General features: G+C 39.8%; 1 protein-coding gene across 1 annotated transcript in view; it reads right to left on the bottom strand.

Annotated features, from left to right (window-relative positions):
* TTC39B (tetratricopeptide repeat domain 39B) overlaps positions 1 to 17,583 on the bottom strand; it is a 130,104-nt gene that overhangs the window by 97,376 nt on the left and 15,145 nt on the right. The window lies entirely within an intron of this gene.

The following is a 17,583-nucleotide window of genomic DNA, read 5'->3' as shown; positions in this document are numbered from 1 at the left end:
GTGAACAAAACAAACAACAAGACTGCCCTGGCTGGTGTGGCTCAATTGGTTGGGCATCATTCTGAGAACCAAACAGTTGTAGGTTTGATTCCCAGTGGGGGCACATGCCTGGGTTGCAGGTTTGGTCCCCCGTTGAGGAGCGTGTGAGGGGCAACCAATTGATGTTTCTCTCCCTTTCTTTCTCCCTCCCATCCCTCTCTCTAAAATCAATCATGTCTTCAAGTGAGGATGAAAAACAAACAAATAACAGGATTTATTCAATTCAGTCTTCTCTTTCTCCATGGCTAGCCAAGTTAGCATCCTCTGGGCCTTTATTTCACATATAGCTTCAATACCTTCCTAGCTAGTCTTCCTGCCACCAGCCTTTCTCCCAGTTTAATCTGTACATCTGTGCCACATAGGACAGCCCTTAAGGAACATGCCAATGGCCTATTCAAAAGCTACAAAAGGAGAAAAAACCCAAACCCAAATATACACACACATTTATATCCACTCACAAATCCACACATGCACCACATACATATACACACTGAGACTCAAGACACTCACAATCTCACAGAAAAACTTGTATCATACACACAGACACATATTCACAAATTCAAACATATGCAAAGCTCCCTCATAGCTACAAAATTCAAAGTTAAGCTCCTCACCCAGGTATCTGAGACCCACCATAATCTGGCTGAATCACCAAAGGATCCTTATCTCACATCCCTCCCACCTTCACCACAGCACAAACGCAAGGACTGCACCAGTCTCCCTACTCCCGTGCTTGATATTCTTCATTCAGTCCTTCACACAACAGCCACAGTTATTAGTTTCTTTCTCTTCTTTTAATAAGCCAATATTGTTACCGTAAGTAGCTAGAAAAGGACAGCAAAAGGAGCTAGACATTGAGCTTAATAAATTGGGGAACATAGCCTGTTTGTTTCATCAGGAAGATACAGATTTTCATACTCCAGGGAAACACAGCACTGTTTTCCACCAGAAGGATTAACACACTCCTCCCTTTCCCTCTCCAGCACCAGATTGCCAGGTAGGACCAGGGGAAGGCAGGCACATGGACAGCAGAAGTCAAAATGATGCAGGGGTAGGTTCTGGACCAAAGAGGCCTGTCAGTCTAGCCTGGGGAAAGAAGAGATTGGTTGGGAGGTAAATACATCCAAAGCCTGCAAAAGGTTGGGAATTTGATTGGTCATTTTCAAAAAGCACCTGGTCCATCCCAAACCCAAGATCCTATCCCAGGGGAACAAAGAACTCTCTCTCCCTTTCTCTCTCCCCCCACCAATCCCAATTTGTGATGAACTCGCCCCATTCATTAAAGATCTTTTTCACCTGGGAGCACATGGCCATGTGGGTCTAACAGCTGCCAGGTGCACAGCGAATGGTGTGGACTCCCAAAGGATTAAGCTCTCTCTCATGCCCAAACAGTAACGTGCTCACCCGTGTGCTCACACATTCTTTCTGCATAGCCATCTGGCCTTAGCAGTTGCATGGGTAGCAGTCCTGTGGACACCAGCACAGAGCGGCCAGAAACAAGATAAGCAATCTGGACAGTGACAGAGATCGCTTGGCAGCTGCCAGCAGACTCCAAAGGACTACACTTTAATATGAAGCAAAAACTCTGCACACTGGCTTTTGCATTGGCCCTATTGAAGACATGGCTGGACTTTTTCCATGGCAGGAGAGAGGGAGATGGGACAATGGGAACCCAGGGGGTAGCTTCGATTTCCACACAAATAAACCACGCCACACCACAGTCTCCCATGCGTGGATCTTTGTAGTGCTCTCCCTGTGATCCTGTGGAAGAGTCTAATTTCCAACTACGACAATACCAGTCCACTGCTCTGTACCTCTTGAAGAACTTTCCACTGCACTGAGAATGAACCCAAACTCCTTCCCATGATCTAGGAAACCCTAAATGTCCCTGCCTACCTCTCCATGCACCTGCCCCCTTCCTCACTCCACTTCAGGCACAGGTCAGACTTCTTGTTCCTTGAACAAGGCAAACTCACCCACACCTCTCCGAATCATTCTCTCTTTCACAGAGTGCTCTCCACTCAGCTCTTCCCATGGCTGACTCATTCTCATCTGTCTGTTTTCAGCTCAGAAAGCCACCTCCTGAAGGAGACTTGCTCTGATAACCCTAATTAAAATTACTAAAAACAGCAGTTCACACAACAAAGAAAGAAAACTATAGGCCAATATTGCTGATGAACATAAATGTTAAAATCCTCAACAAAATATTGACAAACTGGATACAGCAATACATTAAAAAGATCATACACCACGATCAAGTGGGATTCATCCCAAGGATGCAAGGATGGTATAATATTAGCAAATCAATAACAGTTACCATATGTAAAACATCACAAAATGAAAGATAAAAACACATGATATCAATAGATGCTGAAAAAGCATTTTATAAAGTACAACATCCAGTTATGATCCAAAGAATCCTGAAATAGCCATGGCTGGTGTGGCTCACTGGGTTCAGCCCCAGCCTGTGAACCAAAAGGTCACCAGTTCAATTCCCAGTCAGAGCACTGTCTGGGTTATGGGCCAGGTCCCTGGTTGGGGGCATGCAAGAGGCAACCAATCAATGTTTCTCTTCCTCTCTATCTTTCTCCCTTCCCCCTCTCTGAAAATAAATAAAATCTTTAAAAAGAAAAACAAAGAATCCTGAAACACCAATTCAAAAGAAGCCATGCACCCCTATGTTCATAGCAGCACTATTTACAATAGCCAAGTGCTGGAAACAGCCTAAGTGCCCATCAGTAAATGTATGGATCAAAAAGCTGTGGTACATTTACACAGTGGAATACTATGCAGCAGAAAGAAAGAAGGAACTCCTACCTTTCACAACAGCATGGATGGAACTGAAAAGTATTATGCTAAGTGAAATAAGCCAGGCAGCGAAAGATAAATATCATATGATCTGACCTATAAGAAGAACCTAATGAACAAAACAAACAAACGAGCAAAATAGAACCAGAGGTTTGGAAACAAGGGACAGACAGAGTAACCAGAGGGTTTGGGGGGGGGGGGGCAGGGAAAGGGGAGAAAGAAAGGGAAGGGTCTAGTCAAGGAACTAGTATGAATGACCCATGGACATGGGCAACGGGGTGGGAACTGACTGTGGGAGAGGGGTGGGCGGAGCAGTGGAGAGCAAGGGGGGAAAATTGGGACACCTGAAATAGAACAACAAAAATAAAAATAGCAATTTACTTAAAGTTTCTCATAATCTGATTTATTTCATTCATAATGAAATTTCATTCATTCTAATTATGTTATTATTTATTTGGTTACAATCTGTCTCCATCAGAGCAGGTTCTTATTTATCATGTTTACAGAAAACTCATCAGGGGTTGGCATAGAGTTGTGACTCAATAAATACATGTTTCCTAATGAATAATAAATTAAGCATGGACTGTCAAGGCACTGATCATATCACCTTATTGAGAGCTACGATATAGAGGTGAGGAAACAGGGTTAAAGAACTTTTCCCTCATGTGACCATTAATATTGAACAATGTTTATACCACACTCTGCATTTAGGTATGACAGGAAAAAAATAGTATAACTACTAAAAAGAAGAAATAACATTATAAGTAGTGGCAGAACTGGGTTTAGAATTAGGGATCCTTGATCTATTAATCAGTGCACTAGGGTTCCCTTTTCTCCACATCCTCGCCAGCACAAGTTGTTTGTTGATTTGTTGATGATGGCCATTCAGCAGGTGTGAGGTGGTATTTCACTGTGGATTTTATTTGCATCTCTCTCTGATGGCTAGTGATGTTGAGCATCCTTTCACATGCCTATGGACGCTCTGTATATCCTCCTTGGAGAAGGGCAATTCCATCTTATCCTCCTCACTCTCTTGGAGCAGCAGAAGCTCATAAACTCGCTACTGGCAGAGAAATGAGCTAGTTCTGAAGTAAAATATCTGAAGCCAAAAGAAAAAGGATGCTTCTCTGGCCTCTATAACTAGGAAAAGACCCCTTTCTTTAAATCAAAAGTCTGAAGAGGCTCTTGACATCACAGCTTTGGCCATGTGGAATCGCAAGTCATTGTCCCATGTGCCGGCACACAAGTTATCATGCGAGGGGTTGTGGAGAGGGGGAGAGAACCTGCTCCGCAAATCCCAGTCCACCTGTAACAATCAGTCTCCTGCACCACACACCAGCTCCAGTCCCTCTGGCACCACTGTGAACCCCATCTGGGCTAACCTCTGCTGAGCAGTGGAAGTGGGGAGAACAGGCCCCGGGAAGGCTTCTGTGCATCTGTCCCCTTCCTCACAAACCTCAGCCCAGCGCATGGCACACAGCAGGCACTGACACAATACTGACGGGCTTCAGAAAGAACAACTTGAAGTCAGCTCTGCATTTAAAATAGGCTGATGTTTACTCTTAAACAAAAAATACCCCCATCACCACCCTCAGAGAAGGAAAACGAATAGCAAGTAAGAAAACAACTTTAATTAACTTCTCTCCATTTTTTCATATGCAGAGAGGGTTCTCTATAAAGCATACTACACAGCAGTGACCATAGCTAACAACTCTGCAGTGTATATTTAAGTTACTAAGAGTAGATCTTAAAAGTTTTCACCACACACACACACAAAAAGAAACTGTACATATGCAAGGTGATGAATGTATTAACGCTATCATACTAATCACTCTGAAATAATACATATATCAAACCATGATGTTGTACACCTTAACTGATACAACATTAAATGTTAATTAAACTGTCTCAATAACGCTGGAAATTTTTTTAAGTCAACATGTATATTTTTTTCCATTTATGAAAATCAAATAAATTCCCTCCATTAGTGATGCAGAAAATCCATGGAGTTCTAGGACATTATTCTAATACACTAGAAAGGAGGAAGGTCGAAAAGGAGGGAGGAACAAAGGGAGGGAAGGAGGGAACTTTATGAAGGCCAAAGGTGAAACTGCTTTTCATTTTAAAAAGAGTAAAGGTAAAGAGCAGAACTAAGATTTACTGATATCCCATCATGTGCCAGCGACTTTACAACTACAGCAAGTAAATCTACTTGCCCGTAATTTACCTGCCCAATATAACACAACTGCTAAGTAAAGGAATTCGAATTCAATCTCAGATGTCCTGAACTCCAAAGTCGTTTTTAAATGTTAATGAAGTTCTCCAGAACGTGGAACTGAGGCAGCTGGGCAGCAGTGGACGGGGGCTGGAGAGGAGTGGGCGCACTGCAGCGCTGCTGGAACAGGCTCGCCCAAGGGTTACTTCATCCTCTAGGAGAACGTACTTGTGTTTGACTTGGCTATTCACTATCTCATTAGAACGCAGACACAGGGAGTTTACATGTTAATGTGTAGATTTCTGAATGGTATAAGAACCTCAGAGGTTATAGTTATATTGCCCTGTAGACGCTATTCAGTTTTATGTATAGCCTAGCAATCTTAATCTAACTTTTTTTCCCCCAAGCCTATAAATACCCAGTTCCTCAAATATCCTGTGAATCAGTTTACCATCTTACTGGTTTCTGCTTTGATGGGCTATTATTTAATAAAATTTTGACATGTTTGTCATATATTTATGAGTCACATTTCTAATTTTTGAGAATTCTACTTTAACATTAATAGTGACAACAGACTCTCTCCCTGGGGTACCTGCAAATACAATTTTCTGGCTCCTTAGTGAAACTGATGTGGGTCCACTGGGGGATGAAATACCAGAAGTCAAAGAGGCTGCCTGTTCGTCCCTCCCATACCAAAACCCAGGGACAGATGGCTTCTTTTTCCTCTGACTCTCTAGGTCCCAACACCCAGCTCCTGCTGCTGCTTCAGGGAGCTCCCTTCCTCTGAGGGTTCCCTTTGGGACCCCTAGGTTTGGAACTTAACGTGAAGTAAACCAGTAGTCTACAGACTCCCACCCAGCACTAAATATGCCCACGTATATATTCATTACATAGCCTAACTAGAATTTTCTACCTCTAATCTCTTTGCTTCTCTATATTCGCCATCACCATCCCAGTACTTCTCAGTGTTGTCATTTCCCCAGTGATTACCATAAACTGGTTTCCCTTAAACCTTCCACTATGGCATAGGCATACCATTTGGACTCCAGTTGAGACATACAGTCAGAGAAGCAACCAGAGTCCTCTCAGTTTAAGGAAAATAAGACAAGAAAGCTCATGCTGCTGACCACTAGGATTTGTTCATAGGGAAGCCTCAGTTCTTCCCTTGAAAGCAGCTGCCTTTGCCTTCCCCATTCCCATGCTGGGGCCAAACAACCTTGAGGAGCTACTCCCCTTGGGCATAGTACAACAAATGTTTAACTGACCACACCTGGCTCCTGATCATACATTGCCACAAAATCTACCTGACTTTCTGAACAGTTTATCTTGACTTCCTGGCTAGAGTCAAGGGCTATCATGCTCATTCTGAATTCATTTTATAACCTAACACAGAACTTTGCAGTTCATAGGGTCTTAGCAAATAACTAAGCTGACTCGCTTGCTGAGTACCCTTATCTTGAGATGGAAGCTCCTTTCCTTGAGCAGTTTCATTTTGCAATTTAGCAAATAGGTTAGCCCTGTGATGTGAAAGATTTCCTGGTGGTCCTTCCAGATACAAAGCTAGCCCTCCAGGGCTTGCTCCCTGCTGAGTGGGGAGCCTGTCCCAGATGGATGGAGGACCCTGGTCACGGAAATGGACACAGGCCTGAGGAAAGGGGGAAAGGGGTCCTGTATCAACTATTAAAGTTTCTCTGAACAAGTTTTGTGTTAACTGATTAACTTGGTCATATTCTGAGTATAAAAATGCATGGAAGTGCATTTAAATGACAGCTGGTTCTTAATAAATATTTACTTAAGAATCTTAAATAAGAATCCTAAATAAGAATCTTGAGTTACTCCTCTTAAGTAATGAATATACTAATGATAAAAATGTTTACATGATTTTTATCTAGAAGGGGGAGAGGCAAAGAATAAAATTGATATCACGAGGATGTTAAGTAGAGCATAAGGAATATAGTCAATAAAAACTACATATGGTGCCAGGTGGGTAACACAAAAAAAAAATAAAGATGACAAATGTTATTAACAGTAATAATTTAGATAGTCCATATAATTTCCAAAAAGACCAAATAGATTTGCAAACTTTTCAGATCTCCCAATATCTAAATTTTAATTCACTGTGGTACAAAAAGATATACAGTAGTCCCTCTCTATATCGCAGTTCACTTATTGCGGCCTCACTGTATCATGGGATTTTTTAAAATATTATATTTAATTATTTATCGCAGATTTTTTCACTATATCGCAGGATTTTGCAGTACTGTATACATATGTTGTTAAAGTTACGTAGGTTTAAGAGTGTAGAATATGTTTAAGAACATAAGTAATGTTTATAAAAGTGTGGGAAAGGTTAATAAGGAACTGGGAATGGTTCATAAGTGTGTGGGAAGGGTTTATAAAGCCTTAAAATATATATAAATACTAAAATAAATGTAAGGTTCCTACTTCGCGGATTTTCACCTATTGAGGGGGGATCTAGAACGTAATACCCGCGATAAGTGGGGGAATACAGTACTCCAAGAAGGAAGAGGAAGTAGGATGGAACATAATAAAAATTAAAACGAGGTCCCACAAGTCCAAAAAGTTGACTCACTTCTCCCAGCGCTCTTCCTCTCTCCCCTTACCTCCTCCTCCTCCTCCTCTGCCTTTTCCTCCATTTCTCCCTCTCACATGGATGACATCATGGGGTCTGTGAGCTGGTGTTACCACATTGTCATTTAACTGTTGTTCTTCAAGAAGGGATGACAAAGTTTGATGGGGCTCCACAGACCCCTGCCTCCTCAATGATAACCACCCCCCACCCCATAGCATCAAACCCTCCTAACTAGAGCTTTCCATTCTATGGACCAATGATGCTGTGTGTTTGGTTCCTTGGGTTCAAAGAACCCTAGAGCTACTGAGAACTCAGACAAGTCACAGATTCTACACCTGGCTCTGGGGCACATCTGGACCATTCCCAGGAAGATGAGACATAAAGAGAGTGTCCCAGCCTCCCACAGGGCTAGGGTAGGGATTAAGAGCATGGATATTGAGGTCTGAAGACTGCAAACACTCCTCTGCATGACCTTCATGCCTGGTAAATCAAGATATTCAAAATGGGCCTGGCCAGAGTGGCTCAGTCCTGCAAACCAAAAGGTTGTGGATCTGATTCCCCACCAGGGCACATGCCTAGATTGCAGGTTTGGTCCCAGTCAGGGCATGTATGAGAGAACTGATCAACGTTTCTCTCTCACTTCAATGTTTCTCACCCCCTCTTTCCCTTTCTCTAAAGTCAATAAGCATGTCCTTGGGTGGGGATTAAATAAATAAATAAATAAATAAATAAATAAAAGATATTCAAAATGAGAAACCACACTGACATCAGTTGTTATATTTCATCATTATCATAGTGACACACCAGGAAGATTTCTCAAATATTGGCTGTAAATCTTTCCATACATGAAAGGAGAGGGCACACTGCTAGTTAAGGGAATCACATGAAAAACACATAAACTTAAATGACATCATTCCCCACTATAACTTCAAAAAAGTATTGATTTTTCTAAATCAAGATTAAGTAATTTAAAATGCATCTTTATTATGTGTCCATGAGTGGCTTTTAAAAGAAAGATTTGGCAAATAAGTTTTTTAAATATGTATATTTGCCCTGAGCAGATCTGTCAGGAATAACTTTCATTCTGCTCACATCTGCCACCCACATTTCTCTGCCATCCAATCTACTTGTCAAGCTCAAAAGCAGCCCATGGCCTTCTGGAGCACTTAAACTCCCCATTGGGTCCTGAGGGCTCCACCAGTTGCACTTTATATGTAATGTTCCATTTTATTTTTAATTTCATAATGTGCGATGGAGTGTCAATGTCCTGAGTTTCTCTGAAGACAAACGTAAAACTCAGCTTCAGCATCCTCATTACTGAGTCTGCAGGGTGCAAGCACTGCTCATACCTCCCCTCGGAGGATTAACATCAGAGCACGTTCTCTGTGAAACCTTAACTGATCCGCAAGCTTGTAATCGAAGTGAAGTGAAGCCAATGGGGGCCCATACACTAGAGACTACTCACACTCCACATGGCCCTTGCAGGGAACAAACTATGACCTTCCCAGGGTTTAAAAAGATCAGGCTATGGACATAAATCTCAAATATAGCAGACAGAAAAAAAAAAGAACATGGCACAGGGTTCATCTTCTCAATCTGCCCAGAAGATTGGTAAAATCTAATTTTGGGGAGATACACTTAGTAAAATACTGGAGGTTTTCAAACATTATTCAAATATAGAGCTTTTTAATTTTTAAAACTAAACCATAAAATCAGCTGCCAGAAGAAAAATTTGCACCTTAGAAAACTTTATTTTAAACATTCATCATTTGAGATTGACAATAATTTGACACAGTCTCCAGGTAAAGCCTTAATATAGTTCTCTAGTTGCTCTTCTCCAGGGAAGTACTCTAATATTACCCCCAAAAGTCTGCCTTTTATCTCAGGGTTTCATATTTACCAAAAATCACATATCTGATAGTGAAAATTAGGTATTCAGAGAGGAACACTCATTTCACTAGAAAGGATTACTTTGAGCACATAAATTGAGCACATTTTACTAAACAACTATTACGTGTTGGTGAGTTAGGTTTTATTCAATGATTCACTCAAATGTTGTAGACTTTCAACACAGTGCAGTTGGAAACATATATTTAGGCCTAAAGATTGTATTTAGACCTGTGGGTCTGACCTTAGGTCTACCCCTGAGCCCCAGTGGGTCTCGCTCTTTTCATCCTCCACTTCCTGATACATAGAATGGGGATTTCAACCACTTCCCAGATTTCTGTGAGGATGCTAATGAGATAATGCATATAACAAGTCTGACTCAAAACAGGCTCAATAAATACAATTCCATGGGATAATAAATTCTCAGACGTGGGATGAATCAGTGGACTCATGGAGCCAAAATCTCCCACTATAACTCGTTTTCACACCAAAAATTCTGCATCTCCTTTTGCAAGAGAGAAAAGAGGCCCAATGTGGGCATATTTATAGCAAACAGGTACTCAAAAATGTTAACTGCCTTTACTTCTCCTACCTTCAAATGTCTTCACCTCTGATTCTTTAATGCCCAGACCCTTCTTACTCAGTGGGTTACCCAGCATGATAAACATAACTTATGGGCACAGAGCCCAGGTCCTCAGCTCAATGGGGAGCAAGGTGACCTGGCTCAGGGATCCAGCCTCCTTATGAGTAAAGCAGACGGCAGGCATAGATAGCATCGCTTATCCCAAATTCTAAATTTTCTGAATCAAACACAAATTCTCCTCAATAAGGAAGCTGTCCATCACACATTCTCAAATAAAATCCCTCAGGAAAGGCTGGCATTCAGAAGGACTGCTAACCTTTTCAGATTTTGAGCCATATCAATGGTACTAATTTGATCCACGATAGTTACCTAGGGTTTTAAGTACCAAGCAAAGGAGTTCACAAAGTGATTCTTTGGAATTTGCAACAACTTCTAGCCAAGCACAGAGGAACCATGAGGGTTAAAAAGAAACCACCAGATGTCACTCTCATGAAAAAAACAATAATTAAATTAGACTGTTTTGCTTTAGTTTCCACTAACACATAGATTTGTGTGTTTAAAAAATGAAATGATTAACTTTATGAAGGAGGAAAATATTTCCCTTCCTGTATTTTGTTATAAATATAGAACTAAGTTTCAACTTTGCAGGCATTAAGTTCTGAGATCAATACTTATGAGGAAAATCATATAACCAAAATTAACATTGAACATATACTTTAAAATGTCATTAAAATAGAGTGCAAATGGTTTTCGATATAACCTCATAGAGGAATGGATACGTACAAACATAAAATGTGTATGGTGTGTAATAAAGAGGATATATGCAAAACAAGATTTTTACAATTGTGTATTGTTAAATTTAACGTAAATGAGCAAATTATTTTATTCCCCTGTACATATTCCAGTGCTACTATTTTTATGGCTGTAAAGTGAACCTTGGCAATCGCTTAATATGTCAAGTACTTCCATCCTTTAGTGCCAACCCTACATAGTCTGTAGTTAACAGAGGAATATGTAGGGCATCACCATTTCTGCAGAATAATTTTACACGAAACAAACAGGCAAACAGAACCAAGAGACTTTTTAAACTGTGTTTTTTGGAAATCATCACTAGTAAAGGTATTTTAAAATTAAAATGAAGAGAGTTTATAGCTTCTTCTTATGAATAAACATCCAAAGGTTCCATTTACTAATATCCAGGCACTATGTTGGACACTGAGATGCTTATTTCTAATTCACAATCAATCATTAAAAGTGAGCATTTCACCTCTACTATTACTACTACTACTGTGTTCTGATAATAAAAAAAAGTAACAATTCAGTGCCAAAAACTGCTCTAAATTCTCACATTCATTAACTCATTTAATCTTCATAATGACCTTATAAAATAAGACTACTGTTATGTCCAAATAAGGAAACTAAGACTCATAAAGATTTAATTAACTTATCCACCATCCCATAGATGAACCTCAGTTTTTTCAACTGTGCAATCTGAATAATATCATTTAATTTACCGCATTGTTGTAAAATTTAAATGAGATAATGTATTTAATGCCCCAGCACAGTGTTGACACACTAACAAGCAATTTCTTTTGTTATCATTAAAGTGGTTCTAGAGCTAAAAGGCTCCAGTGCAGCCTGTGGATGAGAAAAGAGAAACCTCCTGCATCATCTTGTTGGATCCTCCAACTTTCCGGCTACCACAGAATATTGGCGGTTAGCATTCCCTTACTTGTAACTCTGCTCCAAAGCAAATGTCTTAAAAAGGGAATACAGAGTCTTGTGTCTCATATGAGTGCTTAGAAGAGGCAATCCCCGAAAACTAAGGCTACATACAAAGGCAACCTCAAACTGAGAAAGCCCACAATGCAGGAAAGACAAGGGAAGAGGACTTGAGCTCACATGCTCAGCATCAGCCTGTCTAGGATCAAATCCCCGTTTCACCACCCACTAGCTTTGTGATCTTGGGCTATTTTCCTTCTTTGTGCCTCAGTTCTTCATCTCAGAGGGGTGTCCACGGATGAAATGACACATGTAAAGCACATAAAACAAAGCATCAAGTACAAAGCACTGGTAATTATCACTTTTATTGCTATGACTTAACTCTCCAAAGGGCGCTGGTGAGAGCCGGTGCTCTGGCCTGGAGAAGCTGGGGTAGCAGACAGAGCACAACACTTGGCTCTGAAGAATCTGCCTCCCCTGCTGACACATCCCGATGTCCCCAAACAGATTAGTCCAGCACTAGAGTCAGAAAGCTACAACCCATGGCCCAAATCCAGCCTGCTGCCTGTTTTTGTAAATAAAGTTTTACTGGAACACTGTCACACACAACACTTAAATATCGTCTGTGGCTGCTTACCTGCTACAACTGCAGAACTACAGAGCTGCAACTGGCCTTTTACATAAAAAGTTTGCCTACCTTTGCACAAATGGATAAAACATTGAATTCTCTTCCCTAACTCAATTGGATGTTTTGAGAATAGAGTGAGAAAGATAGGTAAATAATCTATAAAATATGAATTTATTTTTAAAAACTACACGGCCTTCAATCTTTAAATTGAAGGGTGAAATAATGCTAAGAAAATGGTGTAGAATCCCACCATCGGCTCCATCAGCTCCATCACTTATTAACTTTATGTGTGGCCTAAGCTTCTCTGAAATTCATATTCATTATTGTAAAATAAGAACAACAATAATACCAAACTTGTAGGGTTGAAAGAATTAAATGAGCAAGAAATTTTCAACAAGAAGCTAAATGTCCATCTACACATTTGTATTATGTAGAAGAATTAACCTTATACTATAATACAAAGTAACTGACTCAATCCCATAATAAATAAAAAGCTGGCATTTGGTTTCTAACAAGAAGCAAATTAAATATGGAAACATTCAAAACTAGCAGAAAATAAAGCTACCAAAAGGGATTAGTATAATAAATCATATAATTAGTATCTCAAACTTAATAGACATTATACACTTAAAAAAATCAAAAATAAATTAAAAAATCTAAACATGCTAAAAGATGAATATTAAAATTCTGGTAAAACAAATTCATTAAAAGAATCTGCAGTGACAGCAGACAGTTATCAGGGCATTTTGGGGCTCATGCAAATGTTCAATATCTTTATTATAGTGGTGGTTATATGAGGGTATACATTAATGAAACAATCTATACAATTAACATGGGTACAATTTAATGCATGTACCAGTGAACTGAACCTCGATAAAGCTGGTTTTTAAAAGAATTTTGGAAAAAATAAACATTAAAAAACACATATAAAGTATTAAAAAGTTGGATGCTGATGATACCATAATAATGAGTAACACTTACTTCTATATGCCAGGTACTTTTCTACCCACTTTTACATATATTAATTAATTTGCTCTTTATACTAACCCTCTTAAGTGAGCCCCAGTTTACAAATAGTGAAACTAGGACACAGAGAAGTTAAGTAACTTGCCCCAAATCACAAAGCATCAAGTGCAGAATCAATATTTGAACCAACAGAGTACAACTTCAATTTGTGATTTATATTCATTCTCATTAAAATCTTTAAAACTGATTTTGAGAAACAAATTTTGTAAATTCAACAAACTGAGCTATTTGACAAAATGAACTTCATCAAACTGAGCCAGACCTATAGTGATACTCTAACTTCTCTTCACACCATATATCTCAATCATAATTACAAAATTAGGTGTGTGATTATTTATTTAGGGTATGTCTTCCCTCTAGGCCACAGGTTCCATCAGGCATATCCGTGAGCACAAAGCACAGTGCCTATACATGGCAGCTGCAGCAACAATGCTACTTGATAAAATGAATAAGTAACAAATGAATAGATCGAGAAATACACTAATGCACCTTAACAGGCAGAAAATTATTATCCATAGTATATAAAGAACCCTACAGGTCAATAATAAATAGATAACCAAAAAGAACAATAGAGAAAGGGTGTGAACAGACAGTGCACCAACGAAGAAATCCATCAGCCAATAAACTTGGAAATATGCACTTTAAAAAGTGGTATTATATTGTCTATGGGATCACCAAAAATTTACAACACTGTTAATATATCCATAGTTGGCAGAGATGCTGGAAAGTGAACATAAACTGTTGCCTCAGTCTATTTAGAAGTCAGTCTGGCATTACTATTATACATTTACACAGCAATACTACTTTTAGAATCCTATACTATAAAATATTTATACACATGCACAAGGATCCATCTATTATAGTACATATTGTATTGGGTAAAAAATTAGAAACTACACAAATGATCAATAGGGAAGTAGTTAAATAAATTATTGTACAACTATATTACCTAATTCTCTTCAGTCATTATAAAAATAATAAAGCAAATAATGGAAACATCTGTAATGTATGTTAAATGAAAAACCTAGTCCTGGGAAAAGTATATGGTCTAAGGTCCCATTTATATTAATAGAAACTCAATGCTAATTTCTTCTAAGGAGAGCGGAAGAAGGAAACAGTAAAGGAAAAGATCATGTTTGCTTTTGAATGACTTAAATCTTTTACCCAATAATGTTTATATGTATTACTCATTTAATGTTTAAAAAAAAAAAGAATGAACAATTTGAACAATATAAAAAACTTAAAATATTACTTTGAGAAAAGCAGATCCAATATATCTCAAGCACAGTAAGGAAGATGACATTTCAACTAAATTTATTTTATCACTCAAATCCTTTCAAGTACCATATAAATGAAGAGCACTTTGTTTCTATTAGTAAAACTCAAAAGAGAAAAACATTTTTTTAATCTTTTTGTTTAGAGGTAATTTCAAACTTAAAGAGAAAAGCTACCAGAATAAGAACAGTAGAAAGAACACCCATGTGCCATTTATCCAGATTCATCTATTGTTAACATTCTAGCCCATTTGCTTTACAATCTGCTCTTTCCTCTCCCTTCCCATCTCCTCTACCCTTCTCCATACAGGTAATATTTTTTTCTGAACCACTGGAGAGGAAATTACGTGTATTGGGGCCCTTTATCGCTAAGTACTTCAGCGTGTATTTCCTAAAAGTAAGGATATTCTCTCATATAACCACAGTAGAGTTATCCACCTCAGTAAATTTCACTACTTTAAACTACTGTCCATGTTCCAATTTTGTCTATTAACCCAATAATTTTTCCTTACAGCATTTTCCCCCTGCAGTACAGGCGCTAGCTAGTCTCGGGGCCAATACTGCATTTAGCTGCCACGTCTCCTCGTCCTCCTTCAATCTGGAACTTTTCCACAGCCATTCGTAGTCTTTCATGACACTGACATTTTTTTTTTTTTTTTTTTTTTTTTTTTTTTAGAGAACAGCCCTTTTCTTTTAAAAAAAAAATAGAAGCTTCTTTAATGAGTTTCTCCACTATTTCCTCATGATTAGATTCAGGTTATATGACTACGGAAGGGATACTGTGTCCTTATCAGCTCATTTAAATCTGGAGGCTGAAATGTTCCGCTGCCCCCACTCGTGATGTTAATTTTGATCACCTGGTCAAAGTGTTGGCCAGTTTCTCCATTTTGCAGTTAGTGTACTACTTTTGTCTTGCAAGTAATAAGGAATCTGTGGTGAAACAGTGAAAGACCAGGTAAATATCATGCTCCTCACCCAAATCTGCCCCTAGAATCAGTGCCTCTGCCAATGGCTGCCTCACTCAGTCGTTACTATGACAGTGAAAACTGACTTTCCAACTCCAGCACCCCCTCCACCTTCACCAGCCAGTCTTTGGCATCCTACAAGAAGGAAAGGCCCTCCAGTCTCCCCCATATACCTACCTAGTTATATCATCAATATGGATTTGAAGGATTCCTATTTTTTTTAATGGTCTATAATACACTACTGCCCTTAATCATTTTCATGCTCAAATTGTCACAAATTTGGCCTGTGCAACTTTTAAACTTCTCACTATTTATCCCTCTGGGCAAATTCTAATAACAGAACTTGCTTATTATGAAAATTCTGTTTGCCAAGGAATCTTACAAGGTTAAGGCATATCTAAACTTCAGTAGTAAGACTCAATTATTTTTCTGATTCTCCTAATGAGAACTGGGATATGTAGCCAGTGGGTTACAAACCTGACCCACTAATGTGCATCATACAATGGACTTAATTAAAATGAGGACATAGTAGAAATAAAGAACTGACAACATTAAGAAGCAGAAATAGCTAGAGACAATAAAACAAGTTGACTGTAACAGTTTTGCTCAGTCACAACAGAAATTTGAGGAACTTCAGGGTAATTCACAGAGGCAGGAGCTCCTATGACCCTAACAGATTTCTCACTGTAGAGGAAGTGAGCTGACTCGGGGTGAGAATTAGGTTACACCCTTTAAGATATACCTGTGCAAGGTCCAACCGGCTGAGGTCATTTCCCTGCCCCTTTCTGACTTTTCCTGCCATCAAGCAAGGCTGAGGAATCCGGTTATTTCAACAGCAGTGCTCCAGCAACCACTCTCTGGCTTCCTGCATACAAAAAACTGTGGCAGAGGAAGCTTCTGGATTCCAGTTTCCAGATCCCTGAATCACAGCTACTGCCAAGTGCTGTTAACTCTCAGGTCTAGACTCACCAGCCAAAGAATATGAGCACCTCCCCTAGTGGGGTGGGACTGAGGGTCAGTCCTGGAGGCCCAGCCTGGAACCACTCCTTCAGCTTCTCCAGGCAGTTTGTAAACACTTAATTCCCTTCTTCAGCTCTGCTGATCTAAACTACCTACAACAGTTTCAGCTTCCTGCAGTGAAACCTGGTGGAGAGACAGATGACAGGGAAAAAGTAAACAAACAAGTTAACACAGAATGTGATCACATCTAAGAGGCAATAAACAGGATGTGTAATAGAGAAAAGAGAGAGGCCGCTTTGAAGATGGAACCCGAGGACAGCCGCACTTGGAATCTGATCTTTAAAGTGAGGATGGAAAGTTGAGAAAGAGCCAGTCACGTGAAGGGCTGGTGAAGTTGCCAGGCTGGGGAAATAGCCGTGCAGGCGCACTAGGGTGAGAAAGAACTGGGCATGTTCAAGAAACCTGCCGGCAGCTAGGGTGGCTACCGCAGACGGAAGGAGAGAGAAAAGGGAAGGAGGTGCACTGGGGAAGGAAGGCAAAAGCCAGACCACGTAGCCCACAGCAAGGAGTGTGGGTTTTATTCTAAATGGTACAAAAAGCCACTAACCAGTCTCAAGCAGGGGAGTCCCCTATGTGGATGTTTGTACACAAGCACTTGGTCTATAAGAATGAAGAGTGGATTGCAGAAGGCAGAGAGGAGCTGGTAGGCCAGTTAGGATACTCTCCCAGGACCACAAGCACGAGAAGGCGCTGACGTGGACTGGGGAGCTGGCAGTGGAGATGGACAGACGGAACCAGCAGGCAGTAAAGAGCCATGTTCTGCATCATTCTGCAGGTGGTTTCAACAGGACTAGCTGATGACAAGTAGGGAGCAAAAAAAAAA

This window comes from Furipterus horrens, unplaced genomic scaffold (assembly GCF_987537825.1).
Source record: "Furipterus horrens unplaced genomic scaffold, mFurHor1.1.pri manual_scaffold_4, whole genome shotgun sequence".
In the NCBI taxonomy this organism is placed as follows: domain Eukaryota; kingdom Metazoa; phylum Chordata; class Mammalia; order Chiroptera; family Furipteridae; genus Furipterus; species Furipterus horrens.
This window is presented reverse-complemented; position numbering and strand designations above follow the sequence as displayed.